At 47.2% G+C, this 22,469-nt stretch overlaps 1 pseudogene; it reads left to right on the plus strand.

Moving 5' to 3' along the window:
- The first annotated feature begins 1,130 nt into the window (after nucleotides 1-1,130).
- The window catches only part of LOC136572926 (centromere-associated protein E-like), a 48,692-nt pseudogene continuing 27,353 nt past the window's right edge, over nucleotides 1,131-22,469 (plus strand).

A 22,469-nucleotide genomic window follows, 5' to 3' on the forward strand; every position in this document is an offset into this window, starting at 1 on the left:
CTGGGCTTTTACAACCAATGACCTATTCTCTCGGTAGTTCATCAGTAGTTGATTGGTGGAGATCCAATGCTTGGGATCCCCTGCGATCATCCGGCCTGTGCAGCGGAGCCGGATGTGGGTATCAGGGGTTAAGGGGGTATGTGTACAAGCCCATTACAATAAGCGCGAGCACCAGAGGGCTAGTCCTGACAAGCAGGAAGTGTAAGGCCACTCTCACACAGCCTGCTTCTTACCGTGATTAGTGCGTGTTTCAGGCGCCGTGCTGGACACAGTGCAACACCTTTCTAACGACACGATTTTTGAGCGCTGCTTATTTTCAGGCGTTTTAGCGCTTTTTAACGCACCTCAGCACAATGCATGGGTGCGTTACAAAACGCTGTCAGACACAGTAGAATGCGTTCAAAACTATGTGCAAAAAGCACTGTAAACCGCTGCGATTCCGAATGCGGTGTTTTGGCAACGCAGTGTGAGAGTGGCCCAATAGGGGTGCAGTGCGATGAGAGTGATGCTGGCTAGTACACTTACCCCCCTGACCCCTAGACGTCCGGCCCCGCTGCACTGATAGGGGGATGATCAGCTGATCAATGGGTATCCTGAGTGGCAGACCCCTGACAATCTACCAAAGGATAGGTCATCGGCTGTACATGCCTGGAATCCCCCCTGTAGTATCACACAGCTCCCCCTTCACCTCCAGATACTCATCATATGCCCCATAACCCCTACGATATGCATCTGCTGGAAAGCCCAGCGCTGCTAGTCATGTGACTGCAGAAAAGTCACCTGACCTTCTGACGTCAGCAGGTCCTTACGGAATATATGATGGAGCCGTTACTGCTTTTCAATATGGTCGTAACGTTGACCGCTTCGTCCTCCTCACACACTACTTCCGTTGCCCTCCTTCCCCTCTTGATCCCTCTGCAACAGCAGCTTATAATAGGATCTTTCTCTTCTTTCCCTTCCATAGAACGGAATTCGTATTAAGCTCCTCCCCTCTAGTCCGGCCATGTGACCTCAAGACCACGTGACGGTTACGTCGTCAGATCTTTCTTCAAAAATCAGGAGCCAATCCATCCTCGCCTCTACGTGACGTCACTAGGAGGTTGACAATTTCTGCGTGTTGGACGAGGGAAATTCAAATTTGTAGCTGAAGCCGGTGGACAGAGAAGCAGGCGGAGGAGAGTCGGCAGGGACATGGCGGAGGGAGACGCCGTCAAAGTGTGTGTGCGGGTCCGCCCGCTCATCCACAGGTAATGTCTCCGGCACAGAGACGTGTGTAATATACTGCGAGGCTCCAACGGTGATTGCGGCTCCCACTACAGGGCCCCCAGTAGTAATGGTACAGCAGGGCACTAGAGCCTCTATGCCCGCCCGTATCACATCTTGTATCCAAGCTAGAGGTGGTACAGCAGGGCACTAGAGCCTCTATGCCCACCTGTATCACATCTTGTATCCAAGCTAGAGGTGGTACAACAGGGTACTAGAGCCTCCATACCTGCCTGTATCACATCTTGTATCCAAGCTAGAGGCGGTACAACAAGGTACTGGAGCCTCCATGCCCACCTGTATCACATCTTGTATACAAGCTAGAGGTGGTACAACAGGGTACTAGAGCCTCCATGCCCGCCCGTATCACATCTTGTATCCAAGCTAGAGGTGGTACAACAGGGTACTGGAGCCTCCATGCCCACCCGTATCACATCTTGTATCCAAGCTAGAGGTGGTACAACAGGGTACTGGAGCCTCCATGCCCACCTGTATCACATCTTGTATCCAAGCTAGAGGTGGTACAACAGGGTACTGGAGCCTCCATGCCCACCTGTATCACATCTTGTATACAAGCTAGAGGTGGTACAACAGGGTACTAGAGCCTCCATGCCCGCCCGTATCACATCTTGTATCCAAGCTAGAGGTGGTACAACAGGGTACTAGAGCATCCATGCCCGCCCGTATCACATCTTGTATCCCAAGCTAGAGGTGGTACAACAGGGTACTGGAGCCTCCATGCCCGCCCGTATCACATCTTGTATCCAAGCTAGAGGTGGTACAACAGGGTACTAGAGCATCCATGCCCGCCCGTATCACATCTTGTATCCCAAGCTAGAGGTGGTACAACAGGGTACTAGAGCCTCCATGCCCGCCTGTATCACATCTTGTATCCAGGATAAAGGCAGCCCAACAGGGTTTGCTGGGACGTAAGCTTACATTATGGGGTGCGAGGGAAGTGAAGTCCTCTTACTCTGGCGGGTCACCAGGCACAAGTGTCCCTACGAATGCCCGTTCACCTGAACACCGGGCTGTGGAATAGGAGGACTGGTCAGCCGACTAACCAACGCTCATTCGTTGGCTGATTTTGTCATTTGGGTGAGTATGAAGATTCTGGCTGCTCGGCTGTGTATCCCCCTATGTAAATGAACGGGATGATGACAGCTGGATGGGGTCTAATAGTGGGTGGTCCTCCGATCAGTGCCAGTGCTGGCCGACATGCCTGTCAGTCAGTGGTCTTCAGCACAGACAGGTTATAATCTAGGTGGTCACGGCGTATGCATGGGACTTGGGTGACTGGTGTGGGAGATCTCCTCCACCTCAGGGATGGGGTGGCTGGATGTGGCAGGGACTTCTGAATGCTTTTACTTCACCCACTGATTGAGGCTTATTTGGCTGCTGGTGAATATTTGTCGCTGCGTCTTTTATGTTTAATAGAAAAAAATCTAGAGAGAATTTTGAATAATTAACCCTTTCCAATCCACTGTCTGACGTCTGAAGACATTCTGATTGAAGGCTGTACAGCTCCGATGTCGAAAGACGTCCGGCAGGGTATTCTTACTGTAGATTACTGGCCCCTCTGTTGTCAGCTGTCTCTCCAGCATGTCCAATACCGCAGTACTGGCTCTATCCAGCAGATGGCGTCATTCTGTAATGGCAAAAAGAGAAAGCCTTCTAGGAAACTCTGAATCCAAAATTGGATTGTAAAGGGTTAACATTTTAAACTACATTTTCTGTTTTTAAGACAGTTGTATCACAAAAAGTCAATAAGTAACATTTTACCCTGTGTGTACTTTGTTAGTAGTTCTTGTTGTTGTTTTTTTGTTTGTTTCCTTTAAAGACGTTTGAAAACTAATAAGTTGAGCAGCAGTTCTACAAATCTTGAAGAAAACTTCCATAATTCACTTTAATAGGAACCAGCTTTGTCGTGGCTTTCAAAGGAACCTGTACCTCCCAAGGGCACCATAAACTAAGCTATGCTGCCGTTGGGGGAGCTGACTGAGTCCGGTGATGGACTGTTTAATCTTAAAGGGGTTGTCCCGCGCCTAAACGGGTTTTTTTTTTGCATAGGCCCCCCGTTCAGCGCAGGACAAACCCAAGGGATGTGTTGAAATAAAAAAAAAAAATTTTTTTACTTACCCGAATCCCCTCTCTGCAACTTCTTCCTTCTTTTCCTCCAAGATGGCCACCGGGATCTTCACCCACGATGCACCGTGGGTCTTCTTCCATGGTGCATCGTGGGCTCTGTGCGGTCCATTGCCGATTCCAGCCTCCTGATTGGCTGGAATCGGCACACGTGATGGGGTGGAGCTACGCGATGACGCGTAGAAGGGGGCGGAGCCAGAACACCGCTCGTGCCCGTACCGACCAGAAGGGAGAAGACCCTTCTGCGCAAGCGTGTCCAATCGGGCGATTAGACGCTGAAATTAGCCGGCACCATGGAGACGGGGACGCCAGCGCAGGGAAGGTGAGTGAATAACTTCTGTATGGCACATATTTAATGCACGATGTACATTACAAAGTGCATTAATATGGCCATACAGAAGTGCTGAACCCCACTTGCTTTCGCGGGACAACCCCTTTAACCCCCTGACTCCTGCGCGGTCACCTGCTGAAGATTGCACGGCAGCCGGAAAGCTGACTTTTTTTTTTCTGCTGTCCACAAGCGCTCTCATAGACTTGAAAAATAGTATTTAAGAAGTAAAATCTGTCTTCACTAACGCCGACTCCTCTAACCTGCAGGGAACAAGGAGAACAAGTAAATGTCTTGTGGCAGGCCAACAATAACGTTATATCTCAAGTTGACGGCTCAAGATCTTTCACTTTCGGTAAGCATTCATAACTCCTTACATCTGGTTACTTGGTGCTTCCGAGGCGGCTGTACGCGTGCAGATAGATCGCAGCGGGTGAACGCGGTCGGCCCTCCGACTCAGTTTGTGCCACTGTTGGAGCAAAGCGGGTCAAATCTTTAATATTGAGTCGCTGCAACAAGATGTCAGCTACATGGTTATGTATTGGGGACTCTTTATTCTTCTTGAGCTGACCGTATAAGGCATGGATGGGCCGTGTTCTACCATAGTCTTGGTAACCGGATGGCACCTTGTAATCTCATCGCTGGGGGTTCAGGACCCCCGAACAACAATGTGTGCATTTAGATGCTGCCATCAGAATTGACGGTTGTATTTAGAGCTTTAACAGCCGTGGCGACATCAGCGCTGATCGCAGGTGTTGTGGACGGTGTCCATTGCTATCAGCCAGCACCTGCCTTCTGTGGAGTCTGATTTGGCTTATGATCCCACGCCACATAAACCCCACACAACCAGGATGTAACTGGGGGTCCGATGGTGTTATGGGTTAATAATCACTGTGTACGACCCACATAAGTGATGCTGTCAGATGAGAAGCGAAGCTCTATAATATGTTTATAACACACTAGGTCATGTATCCGTGCAGCTGTTATACGATACTAGGGGATATAACTGTGTGTAATATGTTATTAAGGGATATATCTGTGTTATATGATACTAGGGGATAAATCTGTGCTTTATGATACTAGGGGGTATATCAGTGCGTTGTTTTATGATACTAGGGGGTATATCAGTGCGTTGTTTTATGATACTAGGGGGTATATCTCGGTGCGTTGTTTTATGATACTAGGGGATATATCTCGGCGCGTTGTTTTATGATACTAGGGGGTATATCTCGGCGCGTTGTTTTATGATACTAGGGGGTATATCTCGGCGCGTTGTTTTATGATACTAGGGGGTATATCTCGGCGCGTTGTTTTATGATACTAGGGGGTATATCTCGGCGCGTTGTTTTATGATACTAGGGGGTATATCTCGGCACGTTGTTTTATGATACTAGGGGGTATATCTCGGCGCGTTGTTTTATGATACTAGGGGGTATATCTCGGCGCGTTGTTTTATGATACTAGGGGGTATATCTCGGCGCGTTGTTTTATGATACTAGGGGGTATATCTCGGCGCGTTGTTTTATGATACTAGGGGGTATATCTCGGTGCGTTGTTTTATGATACTAGGGGGTATATCTCGGCGCGTTGTTTTATGATACTAGGGGGTATATCTCGGCGCGTTGTTTTATGATACTAGGGGGTATATCTCGGCGCGTTGTTTTATGATACTAGGGGGTATATCTCGGCGCGTTGTTTTATGATACTAGGGGGTATATCTCGGCGCGTTGTTTTATGATACTAGGGGGTATATCTCGGCGCGTTGTTTTATGATACTAGGGGGTATATCTCGGCGCGTTGTTTTATGATACTAGGGGGTATATCTCGGCGCGTTGTTTTATGATACTAGGGGGTATATCTCGGCGCGTTGTTTTATGATACTAGGGGGTATATCTCGGCGCGTTGTTTTATGATACTAGGGGGTATATCTCGGCGCGTTGTTTTATGATACTAGGGGGTATATCTCGGCGCGTTGTTTTATGATACTAGGGGGTATATCTCGGCGCGTTGTTTTATGATACTAGGGGATATATCTCGGCGCGTTGTTTTATGATACTAGGGGGTATATCTCGGCGCGTTGTTTTATGATACTAGGGGGTATATCTCGGCGCGTTGTTTTATGATACTAGGGGGTATGTCTCGGCGCGTTGTTTTATGATACTAGGGGGTATATCTCGGCGCGTTGTTTTATGATACTAGGGGGTATATCTCGGCGCGGCTGTTGGGTGATACTAGGGGGTATATCTCGGCGCGGCTGTTGAGTGATACTAGGGGGTATATCTCGGCGCGTTGTTTTATGATACTAGGGGGTATATCTCGGCGCGGCTGTTGGGTGATACTAGGGGGTATATCTCGGCGCGTTGTTTTATGATACTAGGGGGTATATCTCGGCGCGGCTGTTGGGTGATACTAGGGGGTATATCTCGGCGCGGCTGTTGGGTGATACTAGGGGGTATATCTCGGCGCGGCTGTTGGGTGATACTAGGGGGTATATCTCGGCGCGGCTGTTGGGTGATACTAGGGGTATATCTCGGCACGGCTGTTGGGTGATACCAGGGGTTAGATCTGTGCAATTTTGTGATTAGCAGTCCTGGAATCTACAAAGTGGGCTACAAAAATGAGCCCAGCACCGCACTGTTAGGAAAGATGTCCAAAAGAGAATCTGTGTTGCCCATAGCAACCAATCACAGCACAGCCTTCATGGTACCTCAGCTGTGTAAGAAATGAAAGCTGCGCTGTGATTGGTTGCTATTGGTAATAAAATTACCAAAAGTCTGAGGGTTTTTTTTTTTTTTTTTTTATTCTGCCAGTATTCATTGCCTGGTGCTGGAGAACGCTCATGCAAAATTTTACTCAAATCGGACCAGAACTAAGGATTTGTGTACAACACAGGTTTCACGTTTTCCATATAAGATTAAGGACTGGTTTTGGACGGGCCCACTTTATACCCTAATGACCGTCTCATTCCAGGAGCCAGAACTTTTAAACATGTTTCTGTTGACATGGCGTATGGGGGCTCGTTGTTGTTTTTCCCTGGATGAGTTGTATCTCTTAATGGCATCATTTTGGGGCGCATTTAATGTATTGTAATGGAGGCTCAGTACAGCGGTTTTAGCTGGCGATCTAAACGCTCTAGAAACCGCCTGTGAGAGCGGCCTTAGGGGTACTGCCGCTGGCTAGGCAGGAAAATGACACAATGGCCCCTACGTACAGCTGCCGGAGCAGCGGGAATCGGCAGTAGGTGAGTTACAGGCTGTTTTGTGCGGTTTTTCTACATGGCCAGCTGGTTTAAAACTTGTATTAACTTTTTAAAGTTTCTTCCTTTTTATTTGTACCTGTCTTTTATAGATCGTGTCTTTCCGTTGCATGAAACAACGGCTGAAGTTTACCGAGATGCAGCCGTTCCCATCATTCGTTCTGTTCTCCAGGGGTACAACGGTGAGGGTCTTGGGAATTCGCCAGCAATGAGTTAACTTTCAGTAACTTTCAGTATGTTGGAACTTTGTGTTTGAGGCTTTATTTTCACCATTAGGCACAATCTTTGCATACGGGCAGACGTCATCTGGGAAAACCTTCACTATGATGGGTACGAAAGACAACCCGGGAATCATTTCTCTAGCAATTCAGGAGGTGTTCAGAATCATTCAGGAGGTAGGTTTATGTACCTGCTATGTTATACACTCTGGCCAATACAGGGGCATCCAAAGAGCAGTCACATCTATTACCTCCATATTCCCCACGTCCCTCTTCCCACACGGACTTCAAATCCCATGCTGGATATTGATTCAAACTAATAGCTTGCTTGAAGGTTTTGGAATCTATTGAGTTCACCGTGAGAATATACCCTCAGGCTGCATGCACTTTGTGGTGTGTTTAAAGTTGTACCCGAGAGGCTTGGGTGCAGCTCTCATTAGACACCGCACGGATAAAAGCCCACGTGCTGTTCGATGATCGTAGAGGCAACTCATTGATGTACATTGGCATGTCCTATTTCACGTCCATAGTACAGACAGGAATAGGACCTGCCATGAGGGTTTTTAAAAGAAAACAAAAATCCACCTATGTCATTGGGGACATGGCTGAGGACCATGTGTACAGCTACTGCTACTAGAGGTGGACACTAAGCAAAAGTGTTGGCTCCTCCTACCAGCTATACTTCTCCTGCAAACACCGAGCTAATTGATTTTAGGTTGGTGTCTGTGGGAGGCGGATCTCTTCCTTCGTCGGTTTTTAACTGGCGCTTTTTTTCTGGATTGGCAATGCAGGTCTGGCAAGAGACCCTCTCAAAACCAGAAAAAGTCCAACACTTGTTACAATAAAGAGGAGTTGTGACGATTCTATAAAAGTATGACAGTTCCCATCAGCACAGTAAGATGCCATTGCATTTCAAAGCGACTAAAGTGTTCTTAATCACAAGCCATAAATAAAGGCACCCTCTCAGGCTATCATGTCTGCCCAGGACTGGGGAGGGGCTTCTCTTCCTCCCCTCCAATCAGGGCCTTGAGCACCTTATCGCTGCGGTCCTCCACCTTACCTCCCTGTTCCTTTTCGTTCCTGTGCTCGCCCTATGCCGTGCCCACCTCCAGTTGAGGTGTATGTCCTGGTAGGCATATAATTGGTTGTGTGCTGTCTGGATTGGAGGGCTCCAAGGTCTCCTGCACAAATATGCTAGTGTGCAGAGGGCCTTAGAGAGCGCAGAGTGTAGCGCATTGATGACTTTATGTATGTAACATTATATAATCTTTACTTTCTTAAGGACCCTACTAGAGAGTTCTTGTTGCGTGTCTCTTATATGGAAATTTACAATGAAACGGTCACAGATCTTCTGTGTGATGACCGACGAAGGAAACCTTTGGACGTAAGAGAAGATATTAATGTAAGTGGAAACTTAAAATCTTTTGCCTACCCTTCTAGAAGCTAAACTTTTGGATGTATTTAACTCCTTAGGGACATGGCCTATTTTGACTGTTTTTTGGCGGGGGATTTTCATCTCCGCTTTTCAAAAGCCATTATTTTTTTATTTTTCTGTCGATATGGCCGTATATAAGGGCTTGTTTTTTTGCATGGCAAACTATAGTTTTTATTGGTAGCATTTTTGGGTGCATATAATGTATTATAAAAAGTGCGAGAAAACATTAATTATGCCATTATGTTTTTTATTTCTACTTTTCTCTACAGCCGCAATCGCACAGCATAAATGACACTACATTTTTTTTTTCTGCGGGTCAGTACGATTGCGATACTAAAAATATAATTTCTTTTAGGTTTCTCCACTTTTGCCCAATAAAACTTTTTTTTTGGAAACTATAATTATTATTACATCGTTCCATTCAAAGTTGCATGCCTTTTTCTTTTTTTTTTCCTCTTTTGGGTCACGAGCTGTAAGAATTTCACCTTTTTTTGCATAGTTTGTTGTGCAGGATTTTCTTAGATTTGGAAAAAAAATTCATACAAATATGGGAAAATTAGCAAAAGTTTTTTTTCTAAACGTGTTTTTTACACTTTTTTTTTCTTGTTTCTTACACTCTGTCTCTGTAGGGGAATTGATGCTTAACCACTATGATCGTTCTAGTAAGGCATTGCAGGACTTCTGTACTGTAATGCCTTATCGCTTGTAATAGCAATCATGGGCAATGGGAAAGCAGGACGCCAGTATCTCACGCCCTGTTACCATGACAGCCCATATGTGTTCCACGATTACATCGCAGAGGTTCGATGACAACACAGAGGGAGTGCCCTCCCTATGTGAATCCTTTACATACCGTGATCTACATAGTCATTGTCCTTGTGTACCCCTGCTGTTGTAGCGGGAGGCCAGCTATCTGTAACTCCTGATCCCGCACCATCCATAGGCTTACGTCCTGTTGCGTTAAGGGGTTAAAACCAGTCTACTTAGTGTTGTGTCCATAAAATTGCTAAAACCTTTTTTTTTTGTTTTCTTTGCAGCGTAATGTATACGTCGCCGACTTGACTGACGAACTCGTCATGACTCCAGAGCATGTTATGCAATGGATCAAAAGAGGCGAGAGTAAGTCTTTCATTGCTTGTTAGTATTGCGGTGCATGGCACCATGGGTATAGAGCCTTCCACAATGAGGCTGACACTGGGTAGAGAAGCGGTTTGCCCCTTGTATGCAGGTTTATATCCCCCCTACAGGACCAGGCTAGTTGGCTTTTATCTCTTACTTGGTGCATCTTAACCAAACACTGAACGTCATGTTGTACGTGGGCTTTTAAAGGGAGTTTGTCATCTACTTTTAGCCCTATAAGCTAAGTTTATGGACTTAAAGTTGGTCAGCCGTGGGGTCCGGGGATGTAAGTTTTAGACCTTACTCCCTGGCTGTGAGTGCTGAATGTATTACATTGCTAAGTAGTCCGCCCATCTTTAAAGGGGTTGTCCCGCAGCAGCAAGTGGGTCTATACACTTCTGTATGGCCATAATAATGCACTTTGTAATGTACATTGTGCATTAATTATGAGCCATACAGAAGTTATCAAAAGTTTTATACTTACCTGCTCCGTTGCTGGCGTCCTCGTCTCCATGGTGCCGACTAATTTTCGGCCTCCGATGGCCAAATTAGCCGCGCTTGCGCAGTCCGGGTCTTCTGCTGTCTTCAATGGGGCCGCTCGTGCAGAATGCCGGCTCCGTGTAGCTCCGCCCCGTCACGTGCCGATTCCAGCCAATCAGGAGGCTGGAATCGGCAATGGACCGCACAGAAGCCCTGCGGTCCACAGAGAGACAGGATCCCGGCGGCCATCTTCAGCAGGTGAGTATGAAGACGCCGGGATTCGGGTAAGTACTACCCGGTGTGTTTTTTTAACCCCTGCATCGGGGTTGTCTCGCGCCGAACGGGGGGGGGGGGGGGGGGGGTTAAAAAAAAAAAAAACGTTTCGGCGCGGGACAACCCCTTTAAGTTAAAGCGCACTGCTCAATGCATTCAGCGGTGGCTTTCAGTGCTCACACCGGGGAAGATAAAACTTTACATCCCCAGACTCAACGGGTCAGTTACTTCAGGCCCATAAACTAAACTTATAGGGCTAATACTAGGGAACACTCCCTTTTTAAATGACCATTGCATATTAAGAACTGGGAACACCAGTGATACCCTCATAAACACACGGGGATACAAATCACATGGTCCTGTCTGTGGGCAGTAAAACACTGCAGACTTTGAATTTACCATGAAGAGTAGTAGAATATTCTATGTTAACCATATTCATCACTTTCCAAGCAGTTCGGTAGGTTTCAAAATATTCACTGTTCCCTTCTATGTTGCAGAAAACCGGCATTACGGAGAGACAAAAATGAATGATCGCAGCAGCCGCTCTCATGCTATATTCAGAATGGTAAGTGATTTTGTATTTTTATTTTTTTTTTGGTGGGGGCGGGGTCGTTCTTTTTTTAGTGTGTCTTAACAAACATTTGTCTGAGTAGATTATTGAAAGCCGTGAGAGGATTGAATCAGGAAATGCAGAGAACTGTGATGGAGCCGTTATGGTATCTCATCTGGTAAGTAATATCCCCATTTTTAAACCTAATATGATAAGGATGTTTCTGGAAAGTCTAAAAATCTAATCTGTTTTTAGACACATTTAAAATGTTTTATTTCGTTTTTCTTGCCTCTCCCCTCTTCAGAATCTTGTTGATTTGGCTGGCAGTGAAAGAGCAAGCCAGACCGCCGCAGAGGGTGTGAGACTTAAAGAAGGATGTAATATCAACCGCAGTTTGTTTGTCCTTGGCCAAGTTATTAAAAAACTTAGTGATGGCCAAGTTGGGTAAGTGTGTATTAGCTTAAAATATTTTCTTTTTCTTTGTTTATTTTGAGTTCTTTAACCCCTTAAAACTGCAGGCTGTACAGTTGCATCCTGCAGGTTCGGTATGGAGGGGAATCGTGGGTTGTTCCCGCTCCATACAACATGTGTGCCTGCTGTTTCTTACAGCCGACACCCACCAGCAACAGCTCCGATAAGCCGCACTGCTCATCGGAGCTGTTAAGCTTCTAAATGCTGCCGTCAATTCTGAGAGCGGCATTTAAATGCTATGATCAACGTTGGGGAAGGATGGGGGGGGATTCTCACACTGCCCCCTGCAATAAGATCGCAGGTTTCTGTGCAGTTGCCATGGCAACTGGGGACCTTCTAAAAGGCAGATTGCCTATCAAGCCATGCCCCCCCCCCCCCCCCTCCCAACTGTCGACGTATACGCCGGGAATACGGTGTTCAAAAAAAAAAAAAAATACGCCCCTCCCGCGGTGCTGCTGCAGGCTGTCGCTCCCTCCTCCGCGCCGCCACAGCATTGCTTTCGGGATGCGGGGCTTGAATGAAAGCCAGCGCTGCGTTAGCCAATCAGTCATTCAATGATGTCACTAAAAATCCTGTTATGGCTGTCAGAAGATAGCGGAAGAAAGTTTAAAAAAAACTAAATTTCTCGTCTGTTACCGTTGGGGGACACAGCAAAGACCTTGGGTATAGCTTCTGCCACTAGGAGGCGACACTAAGCATGAAAGTGTTAACTCCTTCCACTAGCCCAACCCCCCACCCCCCCACCCCCCGCAAGCATCGTGCTAGCTCAGTTTTTTGCTTAGTGTCCAGGAGGCAGGACTGTCTCTCCTACAGAGACTAATACCAGGGAATAACGGAGAGGCAGGACTCTCCCCGTTAACCCCCCGAGGACAGCAAACAGAGGTGAACCCAACCCTCTGTTGTCGGCCGGGTCCCTGAGAAGACAAAGAGGCACACTGTGACCCGCCAGCCATAGAGCCCCCCCCCCCCCCCCACACTCTTTCTAATGGTCCGGCATCCCCTGCCCCATCAAAGGCAGGCGATGGTGGGGAGAAGCTCTGCTGGAGCCGGGAAGCGACCCTATCTTGGTCAAGAGGTAAGTATGTGAGTTTATTTTGTTAGTCTGCCGCTGTGCAGACCATAATGGTTGTCGCCAGGCTTGTTTTTGCCAACCCCTCCGCTGCTAGTTGTGCCGCCTGCAGTGCTGCTTCGCCTGCTGCGATTTGTTACTGCCCCCGTGGCGCTGCTGGGTCGGCTCTAACTGATAGGCCGGCCGCGGCTTGTGTACTTGCTGCCCGGGGCGGGTTAATGCCGCCCGTGGCTGATTTGTGTTGCCGCAGTGTGCGCGCCTAGTTCTGCCATGCATCTACTGCCGAAGCCTGTGGCTCGTTTTGAGGCCCGCGATGGGGCTGCCTCGGCTGGTCACCTGGAGACAGCTTGCCCTCGGCAGGGCATGCGAACAAGTGCTGCCGTGCGGGCACTGTGATTTTCCCGCCGTGCGGGCACTGTGATTTTCCCGCCGTGCGGGCACTGTGATTTTCCCGCCGTGCGGGCACTGTGATTTTCCCGCCGTGCGGGCACTGTGATTTTCCCGCCGTGCGGGCACTGTGATTTTCCCGCCGTGCGGGCACTGTGATTTTCCCGCCGTGCGGGCACTGTGATTTTCCCGCCGTGCGGGCACTGTGATTTTCCCGCCGTGCGGGCACTGTGATTTTCCCGCCGTGCGGGCACTGTGATTTTCCCGCCGTGCGGGCACTGTGATTTTCCCGCCGTGCGGGCACTGTGATTTTCCCGCCGTGCGGGCACTGTGATTTTCCCGCCGTGCGGGCACTGTGATTTTCCCGCCGTGCGGGCACTGTGATTTTCCCGCCGTGCGGGCACTGTGATTTTCCCGCCGTGCGGGCACTGTGATTTATTGCTTCGCTGCCGCGCGGGCAGCACGATCACGTGCTTCACGAACTCCCTCCCTTTTCCTTGAAGACGCCCCGGCCATGTAAAATTGCGGCCACGGGTGTTTGCAGGGAGATGCAGTTCCTCTTGCTGCAAGCACTGAATGTTGCTGCCATGCGACCATTGATTGACCAGTGCACGGCTACGTGTCATGGGTGCGGTCGCAGTTAGAAGGCGCCCGCAGTTTTCTATCGTTACGCGGCTACAGTCTCTGGTGGTGCAGCTGGCCAGCGTGCAGATCACACCGGGTACTCAGCTATACTGTGCTCCAGACCGGCTTGAGCCTTGCTTGGTAGCTCCCCTATTGCTCTCCTGCAGTTCCCTGCAGCCAAGCGGACCGCAACGTCTCTGCCCAGGATGACACGGGGACGACCAGAGCCACTGCCAAGTGTGCTCTCGCTGCAGTACAACATACTTCCAGCAAAGGATAATCTCGTCTTACTGACAACAGCGTTCAAACCGATTATCAGCATTTCCCAGGCATGTTGAGTCCTGTAGCACCTTCCATACCCAAGGAGTGCTCATACAGGGAGTCCCTGGACTCATGGCTCCTCTTGTCTGCCCCGCCTGGGTTGAACATTGGCTGCCTACTAGCCCCCCGGTTATTGCAGCCTACAACAGTGTCCGCATCCAGGATGACATGCGGACGGATCTGTCAGGGCCACATATTATATGCACTCTCGCTACAGCACGAGAGTACAGCCAACAGACAAAATCTCGTCCTACTGACAGCAGTATTCAAACTGGTTGTCAGCACTATCCCGGGCGTGCTGAGTCCTGTAGTACCTTCCATACAGAAGGAGCACTTACACAGGGACTCGCTGGACGCAGCGCCCCTGCCTGTCCGCCCCACACCGGGTTGAGTCTTCACTAACTGTAGTTCCCCGGTGCTCCTCCTGCAATCCAGGATGACACGCAGACAGGACCGGCCAGAGCTACGTACGAGATTACACCCAGTCGTACAATATCTCATCTGCGACAACAGTGCCAAACTCTTGTCAGCATTATTCCGGGCTCCTGAGACCTGTGGTACCTCTCTGCGGAAGGAATACTGTGATCAGGGAATTATCCGAACTCGTCGCTCCTCGTGTATGTGCTTGGTTGAGCCATCCCTATTGTCAGGCTCTCCAGGTGCCCCCTGCAGTTCCCTGCAGCCAGACGTGCCGCGGTGTCTGAGTCCAGGGGCGTCCAGAGCCACGTTCCATGTGCGCTCTTGCTACATTACGAGAGTCCCATTCAGCCGGAGGATATATCGTCCTATGAAGGGCTCGAACTGATAGTCAGCATGCTCCAGGCTTGCTGACACATGTGGTACCTTCCATCTGAAAGGAGCTCTCCTACTCAGGGATCCTCCGGACACATCCCCTCATGTCTGGTCCGGACCCGGTCGAGACCTCCCTAGCGGCAGCTCTCTGCACCCTCCTGCACTCCCCTGCAGGCAACATATTGCAGTATCCGTGACCAGGATGACACGTGGACAGGGGGTGACCAGAGTCACTGGCTATGTGTGCGGTCCCTGCAATTCGAGTTTTACCTCCAGCGGAAAATATCTTGCTCACAGGCAATGACTCTATTTGACGGTCAGCTGTATTCTGACCTCGATGGGACCTGGGGTACCTTCCTTATGGAAGAAGTACCGGCACGGGAATACCCTGCAGGCATCACTCATCATGCCGGTCCGGGATGGGCCGGTCCTAACGGCTAGCTACCCGGTTGTTGCCGCCGGCGGTTTCCTGCAGCACAGCCAAGTATTATGGGCGCTCACTACAGTGGGGAGACGCCCAGAATACGTCCTATGAACAAGGTCAACGGCCTGTTGGCGTCCTCCAACCTGCTGAGACCGGCGGTACCTTCCAGATGGAAAGAGTACTATTCATAGGAACTCGTCAAACGCATTGCGCCTCCTCTTTGCCCTGCAGCCAGTGAGCCTTTGTGATTCAGCCGCGTACGTTCGGACGTGGATAGCCTACAGCCATGATACCCTGCTGCCCCCTGATGGGTGCAGAACAGCCCACGTTTCCCCTATATTGTGACTGGGCAGATGCGGGACATAAGGTGAACTGTAAGTCAGAGTAGTCTCTAATTTAGCTGCTCGAGCATTCACCACAGATCGCATAAGGAGGTTAACACGTCCAACGGAGTTAAGTTGGACGGATCCAGGAGCAAGCTGTGACCCAACCGCGCCCTGCCTGCATTATTGCTTTGCAGGAAACCGTGTGACATTCTATACTTGTACTGTTGGCAACCCCTGGGGATCGTCCCTTTACACTTAGGTTACCTCCCTTTACTTAGGTTACCTCAAAAGGGACCAGCGAGATTTCCGTACCAGTGTGCCAGTACTGTATTTCCAACGTCCTGTGTCTACTGGTTTCATGCGGTGGCACGGATATGTCGGTACAGGACCAGCCCTAGTTAACCAATCCGTCAGTCCCTGTCCAAAGCTACACTTTTTCGGGAGCTCAAGATCACATGCTAAGGAGAATGCTGCGGCCATTCACAGGATATGGGGTTAAAGGATCTTTGGACACAAGTCCTTCTCAATCTACAGCTAACCAGGTTTCTAACAACATGGATGGGCCGTAGGGATATGCAGCATTAGAGCAATGCTGCGCTTCAGCTATGCGGCCTGGGACCAGAGTTCAGCCCTGGGCTCCTTGGGTCTCCCACATTCGGTGGCAGTCAGCTGCAAAGATGACTCCTTCAGATACTTAAAAGGTAACCGGGAACCTTCCGTCACAAGCTTCTTCGACCAGTAGCGGTTAGGGACTACAAGGGATCACGCCCTCGCAGCGGGACTGGCAAGGTGATATTGACAACCTGACGTTATGGAAGCTGATGTACAACTAGGTCGGATGTTGGAAGGCATGCAACTCCCCGGAGTGTCGACACAGATGGCTCCGCAGTCTTGTTTTGGACGCTGTACCAAAGGTCATCATCAGGAGACGGTTGTTATTGACCTGTCGAATATTCTCCCGCTGCAGTTGGTATGGGGATCCACTTCAGTGAAGTATCCAGTGGGCACCCTTCTCGGTAGTGCCTCTGCCAAGGAGCGCTCCGGTGGCAAGTGGGCGCGGTCTGACTACACAAGAGTACCTCTCTCAGGTAGCATCTTTATCGCGCGGGCACGCTGATGGTAGTTTCGGCAAATCCGAGGGGACTTCTTGCACGGACTCTGCCTCACTGCAGTACACGGTGACAGTACCAGGCAGTTATATTCTCAGGCCGGGTTACGGCTCACAGTACTTGGACAACGGGTACCTGGTTGAAAGCTTCTTATCAGGAGTTTTTTTTTCTCCAAAAGATGGTTGTGGCCGTCACTTAGGCTCTTTACACTCCGTTCGGAGTATGCTGGGTAACTAGTCATCCATTAAGGTTAAAGAGAAGATTTGCCTCCTTACTCATGCAACTTCTTATTTTTTCCTGCCCCCTTGGGTACTGCTGTAGAACGTCCCAAGGTCTTTGCTGTCCCCCAATGATACAGACGAGAAAACTAGATTTTGTAAGAACTTACCGTAAAATCTCTTTCTCGTCTTGTTCATTGGGGGACACAGCACCCACCCAGTCTGGTATTGGGTCTGTAACATATCCTGAGTGGGAGGATTCTCGGTGCAGTCGCACACGGGTTGGAATGAGTTACAGTTCGTGAGTATGGTTTTGTACTATGTATTATTGTCGTATCCTACTGGCTGCTCCTGCTAGCTGTTTGTATGCAAGCAGTATGATGCTTGCAGGGGAAGTATAGCTAGTGGGAGGAGTTAACACTTTTATGCTTAGTGTCGCCTCCTAGTGGCAGAAGCTATACCCAAAGTCAGAGCTGTGTCCCCCAATGAACAAGACGAGAAAGAGATTTTATGGTAACTTCTTACAAAATCTAGTTATTTTTAGAAAAAATAAAGGTAATACAGCAAAAAAATTTTTTTATAAATTTGGGATTGTAGTAATTGTGCTGACCCATGGAATAAAGTTAGGTCATTTTTGCAGTATGTGCACCATACCAACAAGATGCACCCAAAGATGGCGGAATTCTGTTTTTGTTATTTCTTCCATTTCACTCCACTTAGAATTTTTTACGCTTTTCAGTATATTATATACTACCAATAAAAAAGACAACTCGTCCTGCAAAAAAACAGGCCCTCATACGACTAGGTTGATGCGTTTTTTTTTAAAGGAGAGGGGCGGGGGAAGGGCCGCGTCCATAAGGGGGTAATGTAAACCCTTCTGTTCTGTTTAAAACCCTCATGAAAGTATTGCTATAGCTTATGTTTCAGCAGTTAACCTTTATCTTATTTATTTCTTTAAACAGCGGCTTTATAAACTATCGTGATAGTAAGCTCACCCGGATTCTGCAAAATTCATTTGGTGGCAATACAAAGACTGTAGTAATTTGTACTGTGACACCCGTTTCATTGGATGAGACCCTCAGTACTCTGCAGGTAATTAGTAGTAGCCTCTTTATCCTTTTTTCGTTGTCCTAGTCTTACAAAATGTGACTACTACATGTGCTGCCAAACTTCTAACATGATTGCAAGTTGCTATACTGTACCTGCTAGGGGTGGTTTATAGGGCCAGAAGTAGGTGACGGTCTGTTAGTACTGAAACTTACAGATTGGGTCACTGCAAACGTAATGCACAGCACAAAACTTACTAGAACACTTGGCTCATTCACATAACCGTATTTTCATGGCGTAATATACGTTCGTGTGATGCGCAGTGAATAGAGTCAATGTAATGAAGTAAATGGATTTTTGTCGATCCATTCTCCTTAGCATGTAAACATAGTGTGTAGATACATGCGAGATGATCGCAACATCCTCTTTCTCCGCATACCACGCAGCGTGAGCCCTATTCTGTTCTGTGGGCAGCGTATGCAACGATGTCCGTGTGTAATACATGGCCTATAGGAGGCGATGCATACGCCACCCCGCTATGATTTTCCCAATTTGAAACCCTCCTAACTCCTGTTTTAATGACCATCTAATATATAAACTTGATATTAATGGAAACAATCTCACAATGTTCCTTTAGCGAGGCTGTCTTTGCCCATAGCAACCAATTACAGCACAGCTTTTATTTTACCTCAACAGCTAGAGAAATGAAAGCTGCGCTGTGATTGGCTGCTATGGGTAACAAGGATGATCTTATGTTAGACAGTTATGCTAAGTGAGGCTCAAAAACCTATTCTGTCATCGTCGCTAGAGGAATACAAGACCGCTTTTTGTCCTTGCTTTTCACGTCTACCAGTCTGTTAGTGCGCAATGTCATTTTCGAACAGTTTGGTGATGATCCACCCAGCGGATGTGCAATTTTGTAAGTGGTGACCCAATCTTAAGGAGAAAAGTCTGTAAGTGAAAATCATCTGGTCGTCCACCAGTAGGCGTGGAAACAGCGGCGCATCTGTGCAAGTTTCGTACAAAGTGCTCATAAATCCACCGTCGCAGCAAGCGGAGAATTGGAAGCCCTGCCGATTGTCTGACTGTGCGGAAGATTCTGCGCAAACGTTTGCAATGTTATTCCTACCAACTGCAATTGTTACGCTAAAACCAAAGGAGAAAGGTAGGCGACGTTCTGTCTGCGAGAGGATGCAAACTAATGGAAACTGATGATTTTTAGTGATGAAGCCGCCTTCCAGCTTTCAATTGGTTAACAAATATGTCAGAATCTGGGGTGGTGGGGGAGCCCACCTGTTTACATGGAGCGTATGTGTGACTCCCCAAGGTGAATGTGTTCTGCACTATAACCTGTAGAACAGCATATGGCTGCTTCTTAATCCATGAGGAAACAGTCCCGGGTATTTTGTACCTGGACGCTACAGATATAGCTTCTACCGCAGCCGGAACAGGGAATCCCAGGTTTCGTCTTCCAATAGGATCGGCATCCCTTCAGCAAAACTGCACCCAAATAGGAATGGTTTTGCAGTTGGTGCCCAGACAATCTCTTATCTTTCCTAACTAATTCTTTTCTAATCTTACTGGTATCCTTGTCACTGTTGGTAGCATGAGTCTAATCAGGTAGTCCTGGTCCTCCATAGTGGCATATCCATGCGTGCCGTCTTGAGTTTGCTGTATCTCCCAGCACAGTCTCCAGAACGTGGAGCAGATATCGGGATGCGGGCTGTTAAACAATGAGAGTTAGACAGAAGTGTGTCAGGACTGGTATCTGCTCCTTTGTGCCAGAAGGAACAGGAAGAGCACTGCCAGAGCTCTACAAAATAATCTCCAGTGGATTACTGGTCTGCGTGTTTCTGACCAAGCTGCCAGAAAGATTCCCTGAGGGCCCAGCGTCCTATAGTGGAACCAATGCTCACAGCCCAGCGCCAGGCAGGTCTACCATTAGCGCCTCGCTCACTTCAGATGAGAGCAGGTTCACACTACGCACATGTGGAAGAGTCCATTTAAATCTTTTGTTCATCTTTATTTTTTTTTTTTCTCCCCAGTTTGCAAGTACAGCGAAGCACGTCCGAAACACTCCGCATGTTAATGAAGTGTTGGATGACCAAGCTCTACTTAAGAGATATCAGAAGCAAATCCTCGACTTGAAGAAGCAGGTTGAAAACGTAAGAGGATTTCCCTGTATAGTTGTTCCCTTGGTTCTTGGTTGCAGAATGTACATTTATGTTTATATCTCTAAATACTGTAGTAGAGCACTTCTTCTTTCTCCCTCCCTCCCCTCTTATAAAGGCATCCTCTGAGATAAGAGCCCAGGCCATGGCTAAAGAAGAACACTCCCAATTGCTAGCAGAAATTAAACAACTTCTAAAAGAAAAGGAAGACCGGATCTGGAATTTAAGCAACGTAGTTATTGGATCTTCACAACAGGCCCGTGAAGACCAAAGGGTAGCATTTCCTTTTTTCCTCTTTTTTTTTTTTTATTGAATTTCAACACGGTTTTCAAGATTTCGTTGAACTATATATAACATGACACTCTTTCTGCAATTCTTATTTTAAAGGTTAAATTGAAAAGGAGGGTTACATGGGCTCCTGGAAAGATCCAAGCTAGCTTGTGTTCTGCTGGGGATTCATCGTTTCAGATGGGATCTACATTAACCATGAGCTTTGCAAAGCGACCCAAGATGTCTGAACCTTTATCGATCCCGGAGATTGACGATTGTATGTGTACACTGTAATCTAGCAGTAAGGTCTTCATGCTCCTTTTTGAAAGGGATTTATTGAGCATATTTAATGTGTGGGATTTTTTTTTCCTCTTCACTCAGCTATTTGTGCAGAGACTTCAGTCTTTGAAGGTGCTGGCTGCGCACTCGATAACTCCGCTCAAGACCCAACCTGGAATTTTGAAAGCGGAGTCACTAGCAGGGAGAAGATGACGGCTCTGTCTCATTCCATGATCGACTTCTCATCCGAAAGTACCAGGTCTGTTATTTAGTGTGTGTTTTGCAGTGCTCAAAAGTCCTGCCTAATGATAGATTTTGAAGGTTTTATTGCTTTTAAACCAAATGTAAGTTGGGAAAATAAAAACTTGGCAGCAATATTATATACAATTAAAAAAATTTAAGTGAACCAATCATGACCTTTTTTGTGCCCCATAAACTACATTATGGTGCTCAAAGGTCAGACAACGGGGAGCTGTGTTTGATACTCATTGGCACTCTGTGAAGTTGCGTGAATACTTGGGTTATAACTTTATTTTTGTTTTTTGTTTTTTTTGTATACAGCCTCGCATTCCTGTATTCTAATTTCACGCACTTTTGCCTAAAAAACAAGAATTAAATTTTTTTTGTGTATGTATAATGTATATATATAGTGTGTGTGTGTGTGTGTGTGTGTGTGCGCATATATAATAATTTCTTCTTTTCCAAAAAAAAAAAGTCACCCCAAAATCATGTCACTGGATATATGGATGTCTAGAGACTTCCGTGTATATAATTATTTGATTTCAGAAGATACTGTGCTCCCCTTAACCTCTGAAGTCTTTGCACTCTTGGCGCATCCTTCACTACTCGGAGGCCTCTAGTGAGTGCAGTGCCACTGTTCAGGTGATGCAAAGTGACTAGCACTGCGCTCACTAGCGGCCTCCAGGTGTCCGCTGAAAGAAGCACGCGGTACCTTCAGAAATCTGCTACGGAAGTCCCGTGGATGTTGACTGTTTTTGATGCAGAAATACTGTAGAATTTGATGTGCAAATTCTACAGCATTTCTGCTACCTGTGAACGTACACTAAGGGAAATGATTTTTTTTCATTTAGAGCATTTCATAAGTCTGAAGTGTGCTGTGAAGGAGAGCTGATAGGGGCAAAGTACCTGCCAAAGAAATATTTGGTGCTTTTTGTTCTAATTGGCCATAATAAGCAGCGTCTAATTGTTTACATTTCATCTTATTCCTACAGACTAGATGTGTTTTTGTTTAGTTGGTTTTTGTAACTATTGGCTTTTAAAAGCTATTAAGTAAAAGCCTGAAATCTACATGTAAGTACAAATAAAACAATAAACTATAAAATATACTGTACTTATTAAGAAGACTTTGTTAAAAGGGGTTGTGTGGTTTCAAATTTTAAAACTTATTTTTATATGGGCATGGGCTAAAATTTAAAAAAAAACTCATCTGTGATCATGCGTGTTTTTTTTTTATTATTTTTCTTTCATATTCCCCAAGAATAGGCTCCACCGCTGGAAGTCAGTTGACCACCAATTGGAGGCTGCAACATCACCTTCCAAAACTCCTGAAATGGTGACTAGGATGTGAGTGCTGATGCCAAGGATTCAGTAGTGGTCATCTGACTTCCAATGGAGACAAAGCATTGGAGCCAGTTAATGGTGTCCTGGGGGGATGAAGACAGGTGAATATACTTTTTATTTTAACCCATGTGCAGCTGGTAATTATTTTTAATTTGAAACCACACAATCCCTTTTATACATTAAATATCAACACTTTTTTGTAACTGACAGCAGTGTTTTTATAAAAAATATATGTATAACTTTTTTTTTTTTTTGCACTGCAGATTTCAAATCTGCTTTTGGAAAATGTGTATGAGCTGCAGCACGGCTTCCC

Source organism: Eleutherodactylus coqui, chromosome 7, assembly GCF_035609145.1.
Source record: "Eleutherodactylus coqui strain aEleCoq1 chromosome 7, aEleCoq1.hap1, whole genome shotgun sequence".
Classification (NCBI taxonomy): Eukaryota; Metazoa; Chordata; class Amphibia; order Anura; family Eleutherodactylidae; genus Eleutherodactylus; species Eleutherodactylus coqui.